This window comes from Phodopus roborovskii, unplaced genomic scaffold (assembly GCF_943737965.1).
Source record: "Phodopus roborovskii unplaced genomic scaffold, PHOROB, whole genome shotgun sequence".
NCBI lineage: Eukaryota > Metazoa > Chordata > Mammalia > Rodentia > Cricetidae > Phodopus > Phodopus roborovskii.
In genome coordinates this window covers 45,408,933-45,436,450 of record NW_026126418.1, presented here as the reverse complement: position 1 = coordinate 45,436,450, position 27,518 = coordinate 45,408,933, and positions in this window count along the sequence as shown.

Sequence of the window (27,518 nt, the reverse complement as noted above, 5' to 3'; positions counted from 1 at the left end):
CCAGAAATGAAGCTTTTCAATGTCCTTTGCCTCTTCATCCATGAATTAAATTGCAGTCTCAACTTCAGACCATGAACTAGTACTATCCTGAAGGACTGCCCACCCATGGGTGCTTTGGATGGCAAGTGGCTCAGGAACTGCTGCATGCTCTATCTCAGGAACAAGCATCATTGGCCATTTGGCTCCTGTCCAGCTCCCTTTGGAATCTCTGTCCTGGGTTCGAGTATCTCATTCTTAACCTCCTGTCTTGAGGGAGGGAGCCAGTCATCTAGGTCTGTGTGAGGATTACCTGCCTCTTACAGGTACTGTGTAGGGAGTACCTGCTCTTACAGGGAGTGGGAGGTTTGATACCATGGTGGAGATGTGAGCTATAATGTCTTCAAAGGACAGAAGGCAAGGTCTCTGGGTGACAGAGACAACACCAGACATGTGATAGAAGCTCTAGGTGATTCAAAAGAACTAAGAAGCCCTTTGATTTTGTTTTATTGAGACAGGATTTGCTGAACCCAAGCTGGCCTCCAACTCTCCATCCTCCTGCCTCAGCTGCTCCACAGACAACTAAGACATTTTCCAGTACCACCCGTCCCTTTAGCGTCTCTTCCTGGGAACAGGTGTAGGGTCTGAAAACAGCTTCAGAGAGCAAAAATTCAGCATACACAGGAGAGAGAGAGACTGACAACCTGGTCCACAGATTTCATAGAGTGGCTGAAAGAAAGGGAGAAATGTATTTATATGGTTTAAGATATGCATTGTCCCACCAATGAGTTGCAGGAGAGCCTGCAGAGACATTAACTCAGTAAATAACTCAGCTTTAAAGGAAAAATTACAGCCTGGGAAAACACAGGTGAAATAAAATGGTGAGACCTAAGTGAGAAGATATACTACACACGTGTAAGGAAAGGGTTCTAATGCTCTCATAATAGGGTGACCCATTAGACCGTGTTTCCAGGAAGCCATAGCAAAGAGGAAATATAATATGAAAAAATTTACATCTTGCTCAAGGACCACCTCCCATTCCTAATTCTTCAACTTTTTTTTTTTTCAATCTTAACGCTCATAAGCTTGGGTATTTATCTTCAAGAAGAGACTATTTAGGGAGTTTCATTATGGTTTTCTTCAAGTATTTGATGGGATGCCAAGTGCAAAAAGGAAAAGATTGCTTTGGGTAATTCCAGATCGCAGAACTCGAATCAATGAGTGTAAGTTAAGAGGAACAGATTTGGGTTAAAAATAAAGAACTTTCTAACAATTAGGGTTGTCCATAAATGGAATGAGCTGTCTGGCAAAGAAGCGAGCCCCCTGTTACTGGAAGTGATCAAACAGAGGCTGGCCAGCCATCTGTCAGGGATGAGAAGGATATGTGCAGAGCTAGAGCATTATGCAACAGCGTGATACAAGGCTCTTCATGGCAGTTTTATTTATAATAGTCACAGAGAAGATAGAATCAAACTAAATGTCCAACAATAGGGGATTTGTTATTTATGGCATTTTTTGATGTTTTTCTTCTTTCTGGTTTTATGGATATTAAACACTTATAAACCAATGATGTGGGGGAAGCTGATGGTCCTCTGGGACTGAATGAGAAAAGCAGGCTACAGGAAGGCACACATGGAGACTTGGGGCATAGAAAGATGCCACTAAGGGAACAGTGATGTTAATTACCAGTGACCATACCCAGCATTTAGGGACAGGTGACTTTTCTCCTCCACATTTTACAGGCTTGTCTATGTTTTCTACTTTGGGCACTTACGACTTCTTCATTAAGATGAATAAAACTGAAAAAGCAGAAACACTCAAGCAGGGTGGCACAGGCCCTGAATCTCATGGACAGAGGCCATGAGATTTCTAGATAGACAGAGGCAGGCAGATACCACCTGTCACTTTGAATTTAACCTACTCTACATAGCAAGTTCTTCTAGACCTATCTCAAAATACCACAAACAAACAAACAAACAAACAAACAAAACCTTCCCCAAACAAATACAACAAAAGAATTCCACAAAATGAGAAACAAATTTTTTAAAGTCCTTTATTATCAGTCAGTCCCAGAGCTTTAAAACTCAATATTTTATGATTTTGTTTGTTTTTTTTTTTTTTTTGTTTTTCAAGACAGGGTTTCTCTGTGTAGCCCTGGCTGTCCTGCAACCTGCTCTATAGACCAGGCTGGCCTCAGAACCAAGAGAACTGCCTACCTCTGCCTCCCGAGTGCTGGAATTAAAGGTGTGCACCACTACCACCCGGCCTATAATTTTTATTTGAAAAACAAGTTGATTTTTTTTTCTCTTGTAAAAAATAATAAATATCCTTCAACAAAGAAACATTGCCTTTAATTATGCTTGCTTGCAATGGAATGAGTTTCCAATTCTGAGGATCATTGTCATCTGAAGTCTCTGAAAGTATGTGGCATATAACATTAATTATCTGTGAAGTAGGTGCTGGGCACACGGCTCAGTGATTGGTCAAATGCATGTTTAATATGCTGAGGGCCCTAGTTCAAACTCCTGGGTCTAGTGCTTATGCATGTTGTGTGTGTTCGTGGGTGCCCTGCATGAACATGCATGCATGCCAAGACAGCTGAATGAACAGGAAAGAGCATGCCAGTCAAAGTTGGATGTCACTGGGTCTCTAAATTCTACCACACACCAGCTCCACCTTCCTCCGCTTTATTTTCACTTATTTGGGGACTGGAGAAATGGCTCAGCAGTTAAGAGCACTTGACTGCTCTGTCAGAAGACCAGCATGGGGGCTCAAAGCTGTCTGTGACTCTAGTCCCAGTCTTCTGACCTCTGGGGTCACTGCATGCACATGGTACACAGGCATGCAGGCAAAATACCCGAACCTATAAAAATGATAAATAAATAAATAAATAAAATAGTTTTAAAATGCTGTCCTTGGAGGTCTGAGGAGAGCATTGGATTCTCTGGAACTGGAAATGGATGCTAGGAATGGAACTCTGGTCCTAACTCTTCACCATCTATCTAGGCTCACCTTCCTTTAATGTGTACTACTAACAGGCGGATCTGGTGAGGCTTCAGTGTATATCAGGCCCAGGGTAAGGACTTCCCATACAGCAGATCCTTCCAGACAGTCCTCTGAAGCGAATTTTGTTCTATAACTAAGCCACAGACACTCAGTCGCTTGCCAAGTTCATAGTTAGAAAGTGAAGGAGTGGAAGTTCCACGTAAGTGGGTCGAACCTCAGGACCCGTGGTGTGTACCATGCCAACTTGGATAGGTGTGGGAGGGTCCACTACTTAACATATGCAAAATGCCAGGCAGGAAAACGGGCAATTGGGAAGTCATTTTTCTCTAAAACTTTTCCGGTGCCACTTGGCCCTACAAAGACTTCTAATTATATTCCTCACAGCACACTAGCAACACACTGGGGAAAAGTGGCCTTGGGGTCAGTGGGCTTATGAGTTCGTTATCAATGACACCCATGTCAACGTGAGGGTTGTTAGAAACTGTCCTCTGGGTGCCATTCTGGGGGCAGATTCTTTGATATTTCATCAATGATTTACATGGGTAGAACAGAAAATAAGCTGCTAGGGATGACAGATGATAGCATGCTGCTAGCAGATGACACCCATCGTCAGCTCGGGAGGCGAGCATCCAGGACAGGATTAGAATTCCAAATGGTCTGGCAAGATGGAGAAGAGGTGGAGGCAGAGAGAATGAACTTCATTAGCAACTAGCACAGAGTAATAGCTTCTAGAGAGGGCCAATAAGATGATCTCCCTGGTATGATAAGGGCCATGGCCGCCAGTGAATGATTCTGGCTGGGGAGCCCATGGTGGGAGTAGTTCATAACTGGAAAGGAGACAGAGAGTCAAGTACAATTCTGGAAATGTTCTAGCAGATAGGACTACATTGGATACACTCAGTTTCTCCCATCATATTCTACAGTCCTAAAACGATGTGTGCATGTATGTGACTTTGTCAGTGCTCTCAACATCTTAGAAAAAGCCACACAGGAAGCAGTCTTTGTGGCTGCAAGGTGTAATGTAATGCCCTTCCTTAATCTAAGAAAGTGTCCAAGACAGGCATGGTGGCTCTCACCACTTGGGAAGCTAAGGCAGGAGGACTGCCATGAGTTTGAGGCCAGCCTGGACCGACCACACATTGACACAGTGAATTCAGGCCAGCCTGAGCTACGATGTGAGACTCTGCTAAAACAGCAGCAGCAGCAACAACAAAAACAGAAAGTCGATTGCCAGCAATTCATTTAGGAATCATTTGCTGAGCGCTGTTTATGTGCCAGCCTTTGCACTGGGTTCTTGGAAACAAAGGGGAACCAGGACAAGGTTTGGACCCTGTGCTCAGAGACAATTTCTTGTCCATTTATAAAGCTCAGGTCCCTGAAGTTATGTCATTTGTGGCTAATTCTACACCCCTCTCTTTAGTTTGCTTTCCTTCCCATTTTCTCTGCTTCTTTTTTATTTCACCTATAGGTTCTTTGGGTCTGTGCTTAGATCCTGCTAGCAAGGCAGGGTGGGTGTGTACTGTGAAGTCCCTCGAATATGGGACTGTCAGAATACCCAGTACCTCTCTGTGGTGATGTATTGATTATGATCTAATAAAGCCTCTGAGGATCAAAATGCAAAGCCAGCCACACTAGTTAGCTATAGAAGCTGGGCAGTGGTGGCACACACCTTTAATCCTAGGACTCGGGAGATAAAGACAGGTGAATATCGGTGAGTTCAAAGCCACCCAGGGCTACATTAGAGTGAATCAATCCAAAAGAGAATTAGGGCTCGTGCCTTTAATCCCAGCCCTAAAGAGGTATATAAAAGACAGGAGCCCAGTGTCTCGGGCTGCATTCTGAGACTTAGTCTCCAGCCATGTTGAGGAGAAGCAGCAGTCTGAGGCTTGGAAGAGAGTGTGTAGAGACAGGATAAACCATTTCAGCTAGGTAGAGGTAAGATATACAGGCTCAGCTTCTTTACTTATCTGATCCCAGTACCTATCTCTGGATTTTTGTTTTTCATGTTATACTTCTCCTCTTACAAGAAATATCAGTAAAATTATCCTTTACTCTCCAGATACTATTATTTCTTAATTTTAAAACCATGATTTTGAGAATTCCATATAATACTTGAGCATTAAATTTACATAATTTCTTCCCCAACTTCTCCCCCCCTTCCATCTCCTCTCATGTCCTCCCGACTCTGATTAAATTCATGACTTTTTCTTCTTTTGGTACTATTGTTATATATGTATTCATATGTATATACAAATCAACCTGCCAAGTCTACTTAGTGTTGCTTATATGTCTATTGGCTTAAGGTTGACCACTTGGGATCAGATAACCTATCAGGGGACTTGGCCTTGGATTCTACCTCTCTTGATGGGCATACTGCCTCTAGTTCTATATCTAGGCATGGGTCCTTGTGAGATATCCTCCACCCATGTTTTGATGTTGTACACTTGGTGTCATTCTCATTTGGGTGAACATATGAGCACATATGGGAGATACTATCTCACAGCCAATACCCTGGACCTCTGGCTCTGAAAATCTTTCTGCCATTTGTTGCAATGTTCCCTTAGCCTTAAGTGTAGAGGTTGTGTTGGAGATGTATCAAATGGACTGACCCCTTGTCCATTGTATTTTGACCAATTGTAGATTTCTGTTTCTGACAGCAGAAAAAAAGAGGCGTCTTTGGTGAAAGGAAACAACTGCCCTTATCTGTAGACACAAGAATAGGTATTTAGAAAACAGTTGGAATTACACTGGTTTGAGAGAAATGGCAGTAATAGGTTCCTCTAGGGTTCATGGCCTCACCAGCCATGGGGAGGTGGCTAGGTCTATAGTACCAGGTATGATTTCCCTCCTGCTGATCAGGTAGGCCTTACATCCAATTAGGTGGCTTTTGGTTATCACCAAAATATAAGTGTCACTATTACATCCTTGAGTATACTTTGCCAGGCTGGTTATTGTTGTGGTTCATAGAATTTACTATTGGGTAGGAATATTGACGGCTTTTTTCTCTTGGAATATTTCATAGTACCTTCAGACACAGTGAGAACCAATCCTCAGAGGGGACACTCCCAAGTCAGTGCCAGCTTGATTCCTTCAAGTCCCATGTGTGCATGTATGGACTCTTCAGTAATAGGGTCTTACCTTCAAGTTCCAAAGGCAACCAAGGGCAAGGCAATAGCCTATATCATTTTGGGAGTTTCTTAGATTTCCCTGATCAGCAACTGGAAGGAAGATTTCCAGTGTCTGGTACTAGAGGTTTTGTTAGTCTATGGCTCTTGAGGGAAGTAGCATCATCCTGAGTGGTGTAATTTTAAATTACTTATATATTGTTAGCTATATATGCTTATATATAGTATATATACTTTTCAGGTAACATAAAATAGTGTCTTCCTATGGTCTTTTCAAATTTCCTTCGTGGTTTTTATCCCTCTTCCCTTCCTTTGTCCTTATTGCCTTCTGTTCTCTCTCTGCAGATACAGTTGCTCATATTTTCCCATTCTCTCCTTCATAGCTCCTGTCCTACTATCTATCCAGATGCTCTTTTAAGAGTACAGGAAATGGACAATGCTCAGAGGAGAACAGGCTCCCAGTGCCGAGTGGGAAAGGGCTTAACTCTCTTGTTGCCCACAGTGAGTGAATGGCAGTTTATGAGAAAAAGAGTGAGCAGTGAATTTTGGATTTGGAGAAGGGGGACTTGATTGTGGTAGACAGAATGGTTTGCTACAGGACAGACCAGAGACAAATGTCCTTTGGGAAACAGTTACTACTAATCTATAGAAACCTCCAGGGGAGAAGAAGAGGCAGGATCACAGATATAAAGATAGCACAGTACCTAAGAGATGACAAGTCATCAAAGAGGAGGGCAAACTGGAAAAAATCAGTGGATCTCAGACCCAAGGCTTAGGAAACAAAAATATTATCAAACCAAATAGGGCCCTGACAAAGTGACTATGGCAAGGGTAGCATGGTAGGCAAAGTGTTTTCATGCTGCTGTGTTGATAGGGAGCTAGGGATATGTTCCTTGGGGATCTTCCTCACAGAAATCATGGTGTGTTTTGAACATGCACCTACCCCCCCCCCCACACACACACACTTCAGGGGCAATGTACTAACATTCTCTAAATACTTGCTGACTCCTACTTCCTTTATGGCTCTCCATGCTTCCTCATACCAGGGCTACAAAACTCAGTCACTTCCAGCAGCTCGTGTCACTGTATTCTCCTCCCACAGACAACTGGTTACAGAGGCACTGGTTCCCCAGAACATGGATTCTGTTATCATAACTGATACTTCCTTGATCTGTTTTCTTGGTCCACATGACAGGTTTGTGACCATTTCTTTGCATTTAAGTGTTAGAGAATGGAGCTCAAAGTCATTCTGGGGTGAACAGACCTATGAAAACTAAGCTCTGGGAGGAGTCGGGAGGAGGGGGACACACACACATTTGTTTATGGTGCACAAGTGGATGTCAGAGGATAATTTATGGAAGTCAGTCGCATAGTCTTTCTTGGGGAATGTAGCCCCCGAGCCAGTGGCTTTTGAATTCTTGTCACTCAAATTTGAAGAATGAAATTTATGGACCACAGAGGCTAAGTTTGAAGAAGTCTATTACAGATCCATAGCTGTGGGAGAAAGAGACCCTGAACATTAGCAGGGGCCCCAGGAAATTGGGTACCACTGAGATGCTAGTCTGGTTTTAAAAAAAACGACTTCTGCCAGAAGCTGGGGAAGGGCATGGGAAGAGGGTGAACTGCTTAGTTCAATGGACCCCACCAAGTCCAGGTGCCTCTTGCTACTTTCCATCACATGGTCACATCTACCCTTTAGACAGAGGTATCATTTCTGAGATAACCATGAATTGGGAGACAGGACTCTCTTTGGCAATTCCTGGCCTCCAGTAAGGACTTTCGGGACTGCTGCTTTGGGATCCCCATCCTAACCAACCAGTTTCTGTCTCCTGATCAGTTTCTACCTCCTGTGTGGATTTCTAGAAAGGAACTCAGGTCATCAGGCTCCGTGGCAAGCACTCTTATCTCTCGTCAAATCGTGACAGTGCAGTGGGAGTTCCCATATACTCAATCCTCTATTTTTGTGCATTGGCTGTATGTATGCCAGTTTGAGGGTGTCAGATCCCCTGGAACAGGAGTTATAGATAGTTGTGAGATGCCATGCAGGTACTAAGAACTGAACCCTGGTGCTCTAGAAGAGTAGCCCATGCTCTTGACAGCTGAGCTATCTCTCCAGCCCTAATCCTCACCTCTTATGGTATTAGGCATATTGGTGTCCCCTTTGCTTAAATTAGAAAAAAGATGTTAGTGCTGGAGATAGTATAATAGCATACCCTCTACCACTGAGTACTACCTCCAGTCCAGGCCATAGAATTTGTTATTGTTATTTTATTTTTGAGACAGGGTCTCACTCTGCAGTTCAAGCTGACTTTATGCTCACAGCAATCTTCCTGCCTCAGCTTCCACTAGTGCTGAGATTATAACATGAGCCACCATGACTGGCTCAACCCACTCAGCTCCCACAAGTGCTGAGATTACAGCACGAGCCATCATGCCTGGTTCAATCCATTGATTTTTGAAAGGAATGCAGGGGTTTCCAAACAATCTTACAATGTATTAGAGATAAGTTCTTGGGTAAGAATAGAATGTGTTTAAAACGCATTCAACTTGACGAAGCCACAAGAAAAGAAAAACTGACAAAACACACACACACACACACACACACACACACACACAAAACATCAACAACAAAAAACCTCTGTAGTACAGGGATTCCTTACTGTTTTTACAGAAACTTATCAAAATAAAATTATTTAACATACACTTACTATAAAAATAATGCAAAGGGCCAGAAAGATGCCTCAGTGCATAAAGGTGTTTGATGCCAAGTCTGACAACTTAAGTTCAGTCTTTGGTATCTACATGATAGGAGGAGAGAATCAATGCTTAAAGTTGTCCTCTGAGTCACATGCACACCATGGCATGTTTGCCCACCTCTCCCACACACAAATAAATAAATTTAGTTAAAAAGAATTTTTGAAACTCACAGATGTGGGAGTAAATACAAAGCTCCTGTTGTGACACACCACTTGAAAGCAAATACCAATCACCTTCTAGACTTTCAGAACATACACACACACACACACACACACACACACACACACACACACGCTCAGGTACATGTAACTTTTTTTGTGATACTATCCTATTTTCTATTTCCCACCAAAATAATGAGGGTCTGGAGAGATGGATCATTGCATAAGAAAGCATAAACCACTTTTTCAGAGGAGTTGAGTTCCCAGAATCCTAGCTGTGTGAACGCAATAACTTGAAACTCTAGATCCAGGGAATCTGATGCTTCTGGCCTCCACAAGTACCAGAACTGGTGTGCATATACCCTACCTCCCCATAAACACACAATTAAAAATAAAATAAATCTTCAAAACCCAAGGAACAACGATGAGCAACATTAATAAAGGCAGCAGTGTTCATATCGGAATCATGTCATAGAGGGGTCACTTGTCTAATGTTTCATAGCTGCCATGCTGAAGCTGCATCCACATGTGGTCCTGCATACCAAATGAAGGATCCACTTTTACTTCATTTCAGAACAGGGGATTCTCCAAAGCAGGCCCCCTAGCCCCTCTGTAAGGTGTTCTACAAAGTATGTCCTCTCACGACTTGGATTAGATAAAACCGAATATCACTATGCAGTTGCCTGGTGACTTTCTTCTGTTGGAAACAAGGTGGCCTTCTCAGCTTGATGTGTTAAATACCTAGATCACATCTTAAGTAACGACAATGGAAACTACAACAAAAACTTCATAGCTGATGTCTCTATATAGCCCAGACAATACCTCAGTGCTAGTGGGCTGGGGCTGGGGCTGGGGCTGGGTCTGGATCTGGATCTGGGGCTGGGGCTGGGGTTGGGGCTGGGGCTGGGGCTGGGGAAAGCATGGTGATGGTAGAGCACTTGGCTAACAGGTGTGCAGCTCTGTTCAGTACTTATTCAGTACTTATCATTATAAACAAGCTAAGCAAACATGGGCACATCTACTCCTGGATAACACAGTAATAAAAACTAGGGCATATGCAAGCTCTATTATATTGAAAAGACTACATTTAGTACATTATATTTGGTGTCTGACACACTTTTTCCCCTCGTGGTTTATTACTTAGACATAGGCACTTAACTTCCAAATCCTTGGTAAAAGCAAGTACATGGAGACTCAATAAAACTGGCTTCTTAACTGCCCTTTCTCCATCTTACGCAAGTCATTTAAAGCCCTATGAACATGAGATGCCACATATAAAACTCACTATGGACTTCACAGGCAGGGAGCTCTGGGTAATAAGGAACATTTACCGAGGGCTCATTGTACTACCTGATTCCTCTTAGCACTTTGAGGGTGTCTCTCATTTAATGCCCACAGTGAAACTCAGGAAAGCCCTATAAATATCCCAGTGGAGCCCAAGTGGAGATTTAGGAAGTTCAAGTGAATATAGTTATGGGTTAAACATCGCTTCTGACAAAACTGAAAGTGAAACTCTGAATTCCAAGATCTCCCAGCAAAGCCCAGCATCCCTGAGCTTAGAGCTACATCCAGGCAACCCATTCTCCCTTCCTTTCCTGCTTATCCTTGGGATTTTGACTTACTGTAAGTTCAGGACACACTCCACACCTCATAAACTGATCCTTGCACTGCCTTTTGCACAGTGGCAGAAAATTAAACATTAAATCAAATTAAATGAACAAATGAGGGAAATAAAAAACAGTCTTGAACTCATTTAAAAAGAAAATCAACTGGATGTCTATATGTAGAAGAATACAAATAGACCCACACCTATCATCCTGCATAAAACTCAACTCCAAATGGATCAAAGACCTTAATATAAGACCAGGTACACCGAAACTCTATTATAGAAGTGAAAGTGGGGAACTCATTGTCACAGGACAGAACTTCCTGGATAGAATATCAGTAGCACAATTTATAAATTGCTAATTTATAAATGGGACCCCACGAAACTGAAGGCTAAGGACACTGTCATTAGGACAAATTGGCAGCCTACAGATGGGAAAAGACTTTCACCAACTCCACATCCTATAGAGGACTAATATCTAAAATATATAAAGAATTCAGAAACTGAACGCCAATAAAACCAAATAACCCAATTTAAAAATGAAATGCAGATCAAATGAGAGAATTTTTTTTAATGAACGAGACAATTTATTAACCCAGCATCCTTTGTTCTAATGCTTTTTGTTGGTAGCTGCCAGCTGTCCGGCAATCCCGTCTAAATCTCTCTGTCTATGAGGTGTTAGCTTTTGGTCCCCATCTTGGTCCTTTTCCACAATTTTCAGCCTCTCTGAGTTCGGAGGATGCATGACTGGCCACATTCTTGGGGCCTCTACTGAAGTGGCTGGGTCTGACACCATTTCTTTTCTGTCCTCCATAGATCTTGATCATGGAGCCAACCCCAGCACCACCTACGTGCCGTGCTGTGGAAGCAGCTTATATAGAACCAGTTCTCACCATAGGGGACAAGCTTAAAGTGAGATATCTTATTAGAAGAAAATCAAATGGCAGAGAAACACTTGAAGAAATGTTTAACACACTTAGCCACCAGGAAAATGCAAATCAAAACTACTTTGTGATTCCATCTTATACTTGTCAGAATGGTTAACATCAATAACAACATCTCATGCTGGCATGGATGGGGAGTAGGGGAACTCTCATCCATTGCTGGTGGGAATGCAAATTTGTTCCTAGGAAAAATGGGAATCCATCCACTTCAAGATCCAACAATACCATACTGGGCTAGACATAAAGGATGCTTCATCCTAGCAAGGGGGCAGTTGCCCAACCATGTTCATTGCTGCTCTATTCATAATAGTCAGAAATTGGAAACAACCTAGATTTCCCTCAACAGAAAAATGGATAAAGAAAATGTGGTATATTTATACAATGAAGTATCACTCTGATCTTTAAAAAGAAAATGACATCATGAAATTTGAAAGCAAATAGATGGAACTAGAAACAAAACAAAACAAAAACAAAAAGAACAAAACAAAACAAACAAACAAACAAACAAAAAAACCCCAAAACATCCTCAGTGAGGTAATCTAGACCTAGAAAAATATGGTATGTATTCACTTATATCTAGATACTGACCATTAATTAAATGATAACCAAGCTACAATCCATAGACTCAGAGAGGATAGGCATATAGGAATGGACTATGGGAGGACTTATGGATCTCCTTGGAGGGGAAAATAGAATAGATTTTATGGGTAGAGTGAAAGGGGTGGAGGGCACCAGTGGTAAGGGGTGGAGAATGAGATTAAGGGAGGAAATGAGTGGGAGAGACAGAATTAAAGAGTATGTGAGGAACACTTGAGGGAACACTTGAAGAAATGTTTAACACCCTTAGCCACCAGGAAAATGCAAATCAAAACTACTTTGTGATTCCATCTTACACTTGTCAGAATAGTTAACATCAATAACAACTAGAAACAGGGCAATGGAAATATCCTATAACATACAAAGGCAATCCTAATGAAGTCACCTAAACTAATGAGGGAGATAGAACCCCTACCTGCCATCTCTTGACACCAAATGAAGCTTCCAAGGCTGGGACTGTTTCATTTAGTTGAGTTGCTGGTCAAAAGGGGTCCCATGAAAATTGATAAACTAGTCTGCCTCCATTTTGGGCTTGAAAACCATCCTGAAAAAAACAAACTAGATTCATTCCTTCTTAAGATTAAATTTGTTTCAAGGATTAGACTATGCCACCCATACAACTCACACTGACCATGGAGAGGTCAAGCTGGTGCTTACATAGAACCTTCATGCCCATGTTCTAGTCGAAGGGCCCAGACCCTCACTCAGCCCCCAGTTTTGGCAGCCATGACAGGCTGCAAAAAAGACCCAGGAAGACATAGGTTCCTGACCCAGCAACATGTACTGAGCCCCTGACCTTGCCTGACCTTGCCTTAATCACTGGGAAGCTAGATACCCTCCATGTGGCAAGGAACCAATCAGAAGTTAGCTGGCAGGCTCTGGATGTGCTTCACTGATAATAGTGCAATGCAGGGTGTAGCAGCTGCCCTGGAATGGCCTCCAGGCATAGCAACCTTTCTGCAGCTGCAACTGACCAATCAGTTCAGGACAGGTTGCCCAAGACAGGAGGTGCACCAATCCTGAGACTGTTGCTATGCAACTAGCCGACCCCACCCTCTAACACTCACATCACATATACACTATAGCTTTCAGTTTAGCACTTTTATGGGACTTCTGAAGGTGTAAACGAGTGGGTCTCTGATTCTTGAGCCTTCTTCTGCTGCTCTTTTATATTTGTGTTGGCTTGCCTTGTCCAACTTTGATGTGACGGTTTTTGTTTTATTATGTTTTACTATATTTTGTTGTTGTTTCCCAGAAGCCTGTTCTTTTCTAATGAGACAGAAAGGAGTAGATCCAGATAAGAGAGGAGGTGAGGAGGAACTGGGAGGAGTAGAGGGAGAGAAAAGTGTACTCAGATTATATTGTATGAGAAAGAATCTATATTTATCAATATAAATATCTATATTTATCAAGGGAAAAAAATCCAAGAAAGAAAATAAAACAAAAAAATAATAAATTAAGCTTACCTTGAACATACTGATATCAGCTATTACTTACAGTTCCTTCCTTCCTTTCATCCTTTCTTCCTTTCTTCCTTTCTTCTTCCTTCTCTTTTGCAATAGGTTTTGCTTTATTACCCAGGCTGATCTTGAACTTGTGGAGGTAACAGATTGCTAACTCAGACTCCAGATGGAGTAGGTATATACTAGTATGTTCCAGTACCCATGAAAAACTCTTCTTTAAGTCGTCCCCCCCCCCCCCCAAAAAAACCAAAAAAAAAAAAAAAAACAAAAAAACAAAAACAAAACAAAACAAAAACTCCAGAAGGATTACAGATATGCCTGTAAGAAGCCTGGAACAGCAAAGTTCTGTAAAGGGAAGGGAGCCCAGAATGGGTCTGTCAACTCCCAGGACAGCTGTGCACAGCATTTCTACGGAACTCCCCCATTCTGTTCGCCTGTCTCCACCATTGTCTCATGTGTTCAACTTTAAACTGTCTGTGTGGGGGAGGGATTAAAGAACACACAGTATAAATTGCTCAATTAAAGCTTCAGGTGACACGTCACATGCACAAAGATTTTGAAGCCTCTGCTTTTCCAGTGCTTTTGGTTAAGTAAGAGTGGACAGAGATGGACATAACACACAGCCAAGGTATAGTCTCAATTTCACTAGACTTCAAAGGGACCAGCTCCCTGCTTTAGCAGCCATGACAGCTGCAGAAAAAAAACATGTAGGCCTCTGACTCAGCACATGTCTGACCTTGCTGGGCCTGCCCTAGTCACTAGGAGGTCAGATACCCTCCTCTGGCAAGGAACCAATTAGAAATGAACTGGAGGGACTCTGGATGTGCTTTACGGCTCTGGGCATGCTTTGTGGTAAAAGTGGCACAACAGTGCCATGCAGAGCATAGCATAGCAACCACGCGGTTGGGGTCGGGGAGGCTATAAGTCATAACAATCAGCTGACCAATCAAGACAGGACAGATCGTCCAAGCCTGGAAGTGCACCAATCCTGAGACTGTTGCATACCGCTAGACACTCAATAAGCTTCTCACTCTCGCTTTCTCTGGGTCCTTTTCCCGCCATCTGCCACGATGAATGGACAAAGGGCCCGAGTTAAAGACAGTTAACTTGTTAAACAGCAATAAAAAAAACTCTTCGCTTTTGTATCTAACTGGGTCTCTTGGTGAATTTGGGGGTTCAGATTTAGGGCACAACAGATTTTATACATAGTTTTATGTTTTCTTTGACTTGGAGAGCCATCCAAACAAAAACAAACAAACAAACACCTATCACTCCTTCACCACCAAAATCCATGCCTGCCTTGAGTCAGAGTCTTTGATTTGATACCATGCCTTCTCCAGCAAATCAGTCTCTAGGATTCATCTGTCTGCCCAGTCTGGCCAATGCCAGAAGTGCTAGGGTATCTCTCTGGCCAGCTTTAGGTCTATGGAATTTGCTGTAATTCAGTGTTTCACTTGGACACACACACACACACACACACACACACACACACACACACACTTAACTACATTGGCTCACCTCAGGGAGATGCTCCGAGGGCAGTAATAACTTTCCATTACAAAAGTTATCCTTAGCCTATAGGAGATGAGATACAAAAGGAAAAGGGAATGGATCTTTTCCAGGCTGCTACAACTCTCAGATTATACTAACCCAGGAGCAGAGCCCTTTTTAGCATTTGAAAGGGAAGGCAATTGTATCACTGAGCCCCACTCTGCCGCCTCCAGACTTTTCCTGCCCAGAAAACAAAGAGCACAAAGCAAAACCACTCATACCCTTATTCAGTAGGGGTTAGCAGAGACCTCCCACTAAACAAGAGTCCTTCCAGAGGTCAATTTGGGAGTGTATTGAGGAGGAGGGCACTGGGCTAAGGACAGAATGTTTAGCATCACCCAGGGAGGGCAGGCTGCTTCTGTTTCCTTTCCGGCGTTCCGGCGTGTACATGGGTTACAGCTGTCAGAACTGGACTTTTCCATCCCAATTCCTTGCAGCTCTGCCATATTTTCAGATTCTTGGCTCCAGCTGAACTTGGACAGCAGGGCCACTTTGAGCCAGGACAACATTCACAGTCATTAAATCAAAAGACACAGATTAATGGACTACTGTGTATTCAGCACTGTGGTAGGTACTGGAAGGAGGTAACTGGACAGCCCGGATGTAGAATCTAGACCCTTTGGATCGATCAGAAAGACTGATGTTGAATAAGGAGACACACATTATTATTTAACAACTATGAGAACTGTTAGAAGGTACATGGTGCTCCTTGTTTGACAAATGCCTAACAATAGAGTGGTTGATCTCATTTCATAATTCTACTTGTGAAGAAGAAAGAAACAAGCAAAAGGGCCCTTGGGAAAAGCCTGGCCTGGCCTATGAATTAGAAGGGGCTTACCGAGGGGACTTATGCATTGCTTTCTGTAAGCATTGAGGCAAGTCACTTCATAGGTTTGTAACCTCAAGAGTTTCAGAGCCAGAGAGATGGATCTAGGGGTAAAAGTTCTGCTTCTAAGCCTGAGGACCTGAGTTCAATCCCCAAGACCCTCATGGTAGAAGGAGAGAATCAAAATCCATAAACTGAACACACACACACACACACACACACACACACACACACACTTATTAAGAAGAAAAAGGCTTATGGGCTGGGCCTTCACTCACACACAGGCCTGGTGATCTTAATTTGATCCCTGAATCTGATAAATGAATCTGATAAATACTGGGATGTTGTCCTCTGACCTCCACAGGTACACAGCCACACAGCCACACATGCACACCTACACTCCTACACACAGAAGAAGAAAGTTGTAGACAGAGATGCAAAGGTACATGGAATGTTTCTACACCGATAAGCCTCTATGTTGATGACGCAATCCAAATCAGACCAAATGAAACCAAATTAGAAGAAGCCTAAATTTAATGGATACAGTGCTCCTCGATGGCTTTCCAGTCCCCACCCTGGCCTCCCCCCCTGAGAGGAGATGGAAAAGAGAGATCAGAAAACCCCAAGTCTGTTTTCTGGGGGACAGTTTAAATACCCCGTGGGAGTGGTCTTGAGCATATCTGTGGGAGGTGTCATCATTTGGCAGTCTTTCTGAGGTAAAGCAAGGGAGAGAGAGAGAGAGAGAGAGAGAGAGAGAGAGAGAGATGAGAGATAAACTCTTTGGGTATATAGATGCCAGGAGTTGGGGTGAAGCTTCCACCAGAACATTGGATATAGGGAAAACACTTAGTAAGCTCTGTCAAAAGCCAAAATGAGAAGTTCTCAAATTCTGTGAATTGCTAGAGACTTTGTTAGAATGCATACTCTGTGCTAGTAGAGCCTTGGATAGAGTTCAGGATTCTGCATGTTGAACACAGTCCCGGGTGCCCATAAGCAAAGGCCACAGGCAAACACTGAACTGACAGATTTTGATAGGGGTTGTAATGGAGATGATGTAGAGAAGGAGACACATTTGAGTGATAGCTCTTTTATTGGAAGAGCATGAAAGTGTCTGGATACTTAGCAGTTACCTTGGGTAACTGGATGGGAAACAAAGGTGTTCAACTGTGGTTGACAACACAGCAGAACTGCTGGCCTGCTCTGGGAAGCCTCCTCCTCCTGTGAGCTAGTGAGATGGGGAAACTTATATACCAGAAGCTATTGGCAGCTGGTTTTTACTGCTGCTAATGTTTTTGCAATTGCTAATGAGCTGTATATTGTAACTCTGAAGTTACTTACACGTAGTTCAGATAACAGTGGTGTTTATCTTCAAGCATTTATGTATTTCTTGAGTCAGTTTATTTGCAAAAGAGAGATAATAGTGTCTATTTTAAGAACTCCTGTAGACTGTGGATGGAAGTTGGTAAATTAGTAAAGCGACACAGAAGAGCAATTTGGCAGAATGTATTAAAATTGAAAATACATACTGTCTGAGACTCAAGAATCCTAGGTAAAGCTCAGAGAGGCTCTTGGGCAATGTACTGAAAGATTGTATCCAATCATTCATTGAAACACTTTTTCAATAAGAGAAAATTAGAAGCAGTGTAGACATCCATCAGAAAAAAAAATATGCAAGCGAGTATAGTAATTGATATGCAGTGTGCAGGGAGGCAGCCTTACTGAAGACCTGGCTTTCTGAATATCAGCATGGATGGACCTCAGAAGATAATGTCTGATGAGAGAAAAAGAAAAGCAAATTGTATAGTATGAAATGCAGTATGATCCATTTACACACGCTTTCAAAGCAGACACTGTACTACATGCTTTTATGGATCTGTTAAGTCTATAGAAAATAGATCGGAAGGACACAGTAGCTACACTAGGAATAATGGATAAAGATTTTAAAAAAATAGGGGTCATGTCTAGACAGATGATTATATCATGCCAGTAACAGAAAAGAATGACTGATTGAATCAATTCAGTTCTGTGCCTGCAGCTCAACCTTAGAAGCAAAATAAAGAAAACCAAACATAATACTATTGCTTCTCTAGGATTAAATGACATAATAGCCCAATGTCTGGCACATAGTAAGGGCTTAATAAACGGTAATCATTACTATTATTATGCTCGCCTTCTGCACTCTCTCTTTTCAAGTTCTATAGACTCTAGCACAATGGTCTTGCAAAGGAGGGGTTTGGTTGGGTACTTTTCTCTACCCTAAATTTCCAATTCTCATTTATTGGCATAAAGGCTGTAAAAACAAAAGGCTTGGTTTGCAGCCAGGTATTGATGCTCAGTGAGGCTACTCTAATGGGTTAAAAAAAAAAAAAAAATGCTCCAAGGCAAGAGCCTCAGCCCAACAATCCAGTAACTCCTAGGAAAAGTATGTCTTACCTGTATTCTACCTTGTATTTGCATAAGTAGTTTATTAATCAGAACTAGGTTAAGCAAAAAGGGAAAACACGATAAACAAACAAACAAAGCAACCCAGGCATTCTAGAAAAGCAGCTGGCTTCAGCTGGCTTCGGGCTTCTCTTCTGAATCGTACACTTCTTGCTGCCCTGTACCTGCCTAATTCTGCTATGTCCTCAGTTTGGAGTGTCCACTTCCAGATAGCAATTTTTGAATGAGCTCTGTAAGCAGCGCAAGGAAGCTCTGACTCATCTGGACAGAAAGGGGAATTTATTGGAAGGAAACTATAGCGCTCACAGAATTAATCAAAACAGTAAAGCCAGGTCTTGGGGAAAATAAGGGGGAGGCTGGAGGATCTTAGAAATGCACACCTCTTTCTTTGGTCATGTCATGAAACAACCCATTTCAACTCATAGTATCATTCTCTCTAGAGAAACTGGTTTTATTCACTTATTTCAGGTGAAATGGGGAGGGGAATGTGATTAGCAGTCCTATTAAGACTACCTAAAAATCTAAAGGAGAAGTTTTCCAGAAAAAAAGAAAAATACCTCTCAAACAAAGGGAAATTGTGCTGGCTGATTTTGTGGGCTTAAGCTGCCACAACAATATTCTACAGGCAGAGTGGTTTAAACCAAGATTTTCCTCATGGTTGTGCAACTTCAAGGTTCAAAAGATACCAGCTCAGCTGAGTTCTGCTGAAGTCTTCTTCTGGTTTATAGACAGTTGCTATGGTGCCATGTCCTTAAGGCTAAGAGAGCTTGGGCATCTCTTCTAATTTTCATAAGGACACTAGTCCCATCATGAAGTTCCCCACCTTGACAAAATCCTCTAAATCTAATTATTTCCCTCAAGGGTTAGGGTGTCAAGTCATAGCAGTGGGTCAACGAATTTAACAGCTGTCCGAAACACAACTAAATGTGGCTTGCACATTATTCTATAATTCCAAAGGGCACACTCAAAAGAGATATTAGAGCTAAATGATTAGCTTGCTTATCTAATGGTGGGAACTTCACTCCACACTGTGTATCTCCCCTCTTGCAAGAGTGGGTTCATGACAAACACTCCCTGTATTAGTCAGGGCTCTCCAGAGGAACAGAAACAATAAAGCACATATAATTATAAGAGAGGATTTATTAGGTTGTCTCTCACAACTGGAGGCTGAAGAGTCCCTCAATGGTCATCTGTTGGCAGTAGATCTGGGAAAACCAGTAGCCATTCATTCCAAGAAGCTGGAAGCCCCAGAACCAGGGGGCTAATTACACAAGCCAGTTTATGGCTGAAAGCCTGGGAGCTCCCTGGAGAGCTGCTGCTGCTGCTGCTGCTGCTGCTGCTGCTGCTGCTGCTGCTGCTGCTGCTGCGAGTCCACAGTCAAAAGCTGAGGAATCTAGACTTTGGTGTTCTTGGGAGATGGCAGCAAAAGCCACAGCTGAGACAGAGCCCAGCTTATTTGTGGACTTGTCCCCTTTTCTGCTTTTTGTCCATTCCTGGCCACCAGACTTAGTCTGAGATTGCTCTCACTCAGGGCAAGTCTTTCCCCTATGATTTAACACTCACCCATTTGCTAATTGTTTCTGGGAACATCCAACAGACACGCCCAGAGGGAGGCTTCACCCTATCTGTAGGTGTCTCTCAATCTAGTCGGACGACCAAGATTAACTAGGCATGCTCTCTTATGTCACCGGATGCAAAGTCACATAAATTCTTAATAGCCTTCTCAAATTTACTTCTGCTACAAATTAAAACCTGGTACACAACTGCTAAAAAGAACATAGAAAGGGATCCAAATCAATTGCTGGGGGCTGGGGGTAAGGTGGCTAGGCTTTTTGTTTTATAATTGTTTATATAAACAATTGGTTTATTGTTTTGTTTTGGCATCAGTAAGGGTGAACACCTCAGGTGATTTGAAGTTTGGGAGGTCCTAACTGAGGGGTGTTTTCTTTCTCCTCCTGAATAAAATCTGTGTCTGAGATGGCTGTCAGCTTGTTTTCATGACTACAGTGAGGGGAAGGGTTCCTTTTGCTGCAGCCATCTCGACTTAATAGTATGGTCTGGGGATAGTCAATGACAGAAATGTTTGCTCTTGTAGTTTTGGAGCCTGAGAAGTTTAAGAGCAGGGTTCCCACAGATGAGTTGCTGGTGAGGGTTCTCCTGTGGCACTGAGAGATCAGGCAAGCCCTCTGCTCTCTATTTTCAAGGTCACTAGTCCTCAGAGCTTCCTCTGTGTGCTCTCCTTTAAATGCAATCATCTTTGTAAGTTCTGATCTCCATCATAGGAATCCTGGGGCAACACAAGTGTTCAGTCATGGCAGGTAGAACTCATAGGATTGTAGAGCATCTTAAACTGTTTGTTTGTTTGTTTTTTGAGACAGGGGTTCTCTGTGGCTTTGGAGCCTGGTCACTCTGTAGACAGAGCTGACCTCGAACTCACAGAGATCCATCTGCCTTTGCCTCTGAGTACTGGGATTAAAGCTGTGTGCCACCACTGCCCCGCTGAAGTTAAATGAAATTACAATGTTAGAGTTTCTCTTCATAGAAGCCCAAAGCTGTCTCTTCCTACATTCTAGATCTTCATCCTAATTCCACAGATGGGGCTACAGGAAAAGCAAGGTGGCATCAAATACAGATTTCACTTCTAAGGTCCCTCTTAAGCTCCAGAAAAACATGGTGGAGATGGTATCTTATGACCAATTTATAGATCACAGGACTGGCTTATTTCTGCCACTTCAAAAACCTATTTGCATTAGTGTTCTGAAATTGCTTTCATTCTATAGACTCTAGTATTGACCAAATTTTTATTGTGTATAAGAATCAGGCAGAAAGCTTTTTATTCACCAAGGTTCAAACTTTTACAGCAAACAAGCTTGAGGGGAATGGTGTTGCAGGCTTCTAGGGAGATTAGGAGATGAGTACCTCAGACATTTCTTTGTAGACTGGCTTGTAGAGTGTTTTCCTGTGCCTTTTTATTTTCTCCTCTAGATGAGACTCTGCTTGTACTTCTGGCTGGCAGAGAAAGTCAAGGGTTGAATGAGGATTGATTCTCTTGGTCATCTAAGAAATTCCCTACCTGTCAGGCTTTCCCCACCTTTGTCTGGAAGAGCACTTTTGTTTTGGGGATGAGGGGAGATTGTTCTTAGCCCACTCTGGGATCCTAGTGTGTCTGTTGATCACTTGGCCCCATTGAACACTAGAACAGACAGCGTAGGAGAACACTTTTCCCTGGACACAGGCTTGTGATTCAGCCCATGAATAACCAGCCAGATTCCTTTGAAAGAATCGCCACGGAAGACGAGAAAAGAGGTTCTGTCTTTGAATTAGTATGGTCCAGCTGGTGCCGCTGTGCTGTGAGTGGAAGTTGTGTGCCCTAGAATGGAAAAGTTCAGAGGGACACGAACGTAGAGACAATACAGAGACTGAAGTCTTGACGCTGTTGGATCCAGGTTTGGGGAAGCCTAACCTCTCATTTGGTACCCTCGACTCCATAAAGATGGGTGTGAACTTGTTTCAAGTTTGCTTCTTGGCGTATCATGGAGGTCATGAAGGTTCCAGTTTTTGTGGAACCCTGCATGCCCAGTGTTTATCTGCTGTGCTCAGAGTGAACACGTTTCTACTGTGCAAGTAAATAGGCCAGCCTCGCAACTCTTCAGGTATCTCAGCTCTTTCTGCTAACTTCATGCTAGAACTGCTTCATAACCTCTTTTGTGGTTGAAGCAGTTAGCATGGGTTAAGAATAAAATAGGTAGATGATAGACAGACAGACAGACAGACAGACAGATAGATTTAAAAAAAAAATACAGGCTCTGGAGAGAGCTCTCCCTGCCCCTCATCAGCGACAGCACTCAGGAGAGTGGCCCTGCACCTCTCCCGGGCAACACAATACAGCTGGCCTTGTGGTACAGGCGAACCACCACCACCCTTGCTGCTTACTACATAGGGTGAGCTAGCCTGGGCAGAGCTAAAGAGCTCACCCTGGTGCTGAGGATGAGGGAGAGCCTATGGATCGGCCAATCCAGAACCAGGGCTGGAGCACATGAAGAGGTGCCTTAAAGTTGTGGGATCTCCATGACACAGGACAACAACAGGATATCCAAGAGGAGTCCTAGTGAGGGTTCAGTGTTGATTGTTTAGAAGAAACCAGAGGCTTCAAACCAGATCAATGACTCATTGCCATGAACACTTTCAAGTGGAGATGTATGGACCAAAGGGACTCACTGTGTCACACTACAGCCTCCATGATATTTCTTTTCTTTTACATTTTATTTTGTTATATCTTTGGGGAGGGGGTAGAGGTTGCAAGGGCAAAGGGCAGATTCAAAGGGATGGGGATATGAGTGGGATCAAGATGCATGATGTGAAACCCACAAATAATCAATAAAAGGTTAAAAAAAGAGTAAAGGCTCTTGGGTGGGCAAGATTGGGCTCAAATAAAAAGTTAATAACTTGCTAAGTTGTAAATAGTTCTGAAACCCAGTTCTCCCATCTATAAAAACGAGGATAGCATCATTTATGAAGTAATTGTCACATTATTTGTCTTCCTCATTTTTTGAAAGTAAGTTGCGCCTGTCCCCTCTGGTACAGGGTAGGTGAACACCTGAAACAAATCCAGTGACTAATAAAAGAGGCCATACAACTTTGGAAGGCTAGTTTCCATAGCTATCCACAGATGGTACCATAGACCTAGAAAAGTACCCAGAACTGCTACTGCTGTCTTCAGAGCTGACCTCCTCTTGCCTTCCCTAGCCCTATTTGCACAGCTCTTCTGATTGGTGAGTCAGCCCAGGTGCCTTCCAATAAATCTCTTCTGTTTGTTTGTGTGGGATGCAACCAAGGAGCCTGAAGGAATAACCCCACCTCAGAAACTTGCACTGATAATTGGACAAGACAGTGCATGTGAAGTAATGAGCACATTCCAGTAAAACTAATAAATGATCATTCAGTGCTCCCTGTTTTCATTCCTGCAATCTGACTATTTACTTGAGTCCTACATAGCTAAGCAAATTCCTCTTTATTGCTGAGAAGTCAACTGCATAGAGCAGCCTGTTGCTTACTCCTATCTTCAGACAAGGTAAGAATCAGATGGTGATGACATCTGTCAGCCTGTCTGTCTTAAAATAATGCCTTGCTATCTAACCCCCAGCTGTTCTTGAACTTGGAATCCTACTGTCTTAGACTCTAGAATGCTGGGATTGCAGATGTTCGATACCATGCCTAGTTGAGAAGTATCTTTATAGAAAGAAGACAAGGAGGATTGTGAACTGCTGGGTGGCCTGGGGTACATAGTGACAACCTATATAAAAAGAAATGAGGCAAAGGAAGATTGATTCCCATATGGAGAAGATGATGTGACGACAAAAGTACAGTTATTGTTATAGCCATCATTCAAGGAGACTGACCGCAACTAGGAAATGACAGAGTCAAGGAACACTTCTCTAAAATACCCACAGAGGCTGTGACCTACTCACAAGCAGGTGCTTCAATCACTGATCTTCAGAACTCCAAGTGAATAACTGTTTTAGGCCATGAGTTCATGATGACTTGTTATAGCAGCCAGAGGAAACGGTTACACATATTATCCTGAATAACTCTGTCAAATGGATTGAAAACCCATACAACCAACTGCTAGAGCAGAGAGAAACTTAATTTGATTTGTATAAATTATTCAACCCTTTCCTGTTTTGCTAATGTTTCCAAAGGCTGAGAAGAGCTGTTACTGTATTTTATACCTGCTCCTATTGTTGCTCACATACTCTCTTGGCACGTACGACCCTTTTGGGACAAGTTCCCAGATTCACACGTTTTCAAGAGCTGTAGTTCCCAAAGTACAAAGGAGCTACTGTGGTTGACACCAATAGTGACACCTCCTCCCCCTTCCACCTTCTCATGGGTGACTGAGGGTCTCCAGGCATAAGCGCTCGGTGGTCTTCATGGCTTTCTTCTCTCTCCTTGGGATAGGTCAAGTGAGGTCAGACTCGCAAGAGACAATCAAAGACACGGCTGATATATTTTTTCTCCTAATTCTTTCCTGATGACCCCCAAACACTTCTCCTTTTTCTAATATTTTTCAATGCTAGAGAAATATCTGGAAATGCAATTTAGTCAGGTTCCTCATCCATGTTGGGAGCAGATACTGTTGGGGCACTTCCTTATTTCTCTTTCCTATATTTTATCAGTATTAAAAGTCTGAAATTTCCTTTTAGAAACTTCTTTAGTTGTACTTAAGTGTATGTATTTATATTTTTTCTCATTTACAAAAATTAGTCACCTGAGAATTTCATACAATATGTTTTTGTAATATTCAATCTTTCCCCCCAACTCCTCCCAAATCTATTCCCCTTCCCTATGCAATTATATTTGTGTTTTCTCCCCTCTCCACCACCTCAAACTCATGAAGTGATATTTGGGAAGCCTATGTTTTCTTAAATGTGTAGTTTTCCATTGGAGTGTGGTCAACCTACCAGAGACTATACTCTTAAAGAAACCCAACTCTCACATTCTTGGAAGCCATTATTTGCCAATAGCTCCTTAGCTAGGGGTTGAAATTTATACCTCCCCTCTCCTTGAGAGATTTTGTCTAGCTGGAGCTTGAACACACACACAGGTCTTGTGAATGCTGGCATAACTGTTGTGAATTTACATGTACAGCTGCCATGCTTTGTTAGGAAAACACTGCTTCCTTACAAGTCATCTATCACTCTGGTTCTTACAGTCATTCTGCCCCTCTTCTGAAATGACCCTCAAGCTTTGGAAGGAGGTTGATGATACAAATGTTCCATTTAGATATGACACTTCATGGGCTCTTATTCTCTGCACCTTGACCAGCTGTAGATATCTGTGTTAATCACCATCTACTACAGAAAGAAGCTTATCTGATGAGGGCTGAAGTTTGCATTAATCTATATGCAAATTAGTACATGCAGATATATTATAGTGCAATATATTATAATAATACTATATATATTATTGTATAATGATAAGTCATTAGGAGTCAATTTAATACTATGTTAGTTTAGCAGCATAATAGTAGTAGGTCCTTCACTAGAGCCTAAGACCTGTCTAGCCACAGATTCTTGTCTGATAATGATTCTGGGTATGAGTTCCATCTTGTAGAGCAGGATTTAACTCCAATCAAAAGGTGTTTAGTTATTCCATGACATTCATGCCATTATGGCATCCATGGGCATGTCTTGCCAGGCCAGTCATTATTATAGCTCACAGGGTTCACAGGGCACTGATGGGGACTGATTCTCTAACCCTGTCTTGTAAAGATGATGGCTGAAGTTAGGCAAGGCAGGACCCAGACCCCAGGACATTGGAATGTTGGGGTGGAGTGTACTAATAATGTGCTTTAATATTTTGACATCATGTAGGCTTCTAAGAATCGTCCCAGACTGAAGATGTGGCCATCTCTCTCCATCAAGAGCTGGGATGTAGACTGGCGATTGAACTCAGTTGACAGAGTGGTTATTTAGTGTGTACAAGGCTGTGGATTCCATTCTGAGCACCACATAATCCAACTCATACAACTGTAATTCTAGCACGCCTACTACCCACACCTATTATCACAGCACTTGGGGTATAGAGGCAGGATAATCAGAAGTTCAAGCTTATTTCCATCCACTTAGCAAGTCTGAGCCCAGCCTGAACATTTGAAATCCTTTCTCAAAATCAATAATACACACACCCTCCTTACCTGAAGGCTCAGGAGAGGCTTTCCTCAACAAGGCAGTATTTGCTTTCATTCATTTTCTCAGCTACTGGATTTATAGTTAGGTGTTATTTCCAATGTAACACAGCTGGGGACATTTTGGACATTTGATAAGAAAGGAACGGCATTCTAGACCCTAAGAAGTTGTCAAGCTTAACTCAAATGCAAGCTTAACTCATAGCAAGAGCTATGAAGCAGTGTTTAAGACTGGAGTCTGTGTGTGTGTATCCCATTAAGCAGAAATATTGGGTAGAAAACTTTGGGTAGGATATGTATATATTGGGTAGGAGATATAATATATATATATGTATATATACATATATATGTATACACACACACACACACACACACATATATGGTATAATCTCTCAAACTACAGATTTAACATCCTTTCAAGGATCCAAGGGGGTGGTGTTAAGCACAGCTAGTGTAGATGTCCCAAACTAAATAAAGATGAGATGCCATAACTCTGGCAGTAAAGAGTAGAAGAAAGGCTTCAAAGGCACTGGGAAGTGCGACTTTTGAAGTGGATACCTGTGTAATGCTAGAAGCATCACCGGATGATTAAGTGCCAGGACACCCATGGGAAGCATGGTGTTACTAACTTATAAGTGATTCTTGGGTGAAAGTTGTCCTTGAAAGTTTAGGGGTAGATTTCCTATTTAAGACAGTAGTAATGGTAGGGAAGACCATTACAGAACATCAATAGAGATGTTCAGACTCAGCATCAGCCAGGTAATGGCACAGAATGTCCAGAAGCCACTTAGATATGATCCGAATGGATAACGGAGAACTAGAGGTAGTAAAAAAGCCTGACCTGCTAGATATACTTAATGTTTTCATTAAAGTAAATTAATACAATCTCAAGTGCATGGTCCACCCTACTAATTTGGCAAAAGCACTCATTCTTTGACCAGAAAATCTGGTGATGAAAAGTTTGCATGCACATGGGATGATGAACACTTTTGTTCCAAAGCTATGCAAACTCTCAACTGACCCCACCCCCTCTCCACTGCCCTGTGATGATATAATCCAAAGAGTTCTGGACCATCTGTACATTTCACAGGGTTTCACAATGATCAATTACACCAATGATATTCTGTAATTGGGCTCATGAATAAAAAGTGGCTAGTGCATTAGAGAGCTTCCTAAGACACATATGTACCAGATGAGATGAAACAGAACTCTAAAGGACTAAAGTTACTGAGTTCCAACACTCCCTTGCTGTTTTAAGAGTTCTGAAGTCACAATGTCCCAGGGTGTATCTCGAAAGTCAAAGATAAATCACCACCTCTAGTTTCCCCCACCCCAGTGCAGGAAGTCCTATGTCTGGCATCAACTCTGGGTACAGCACAG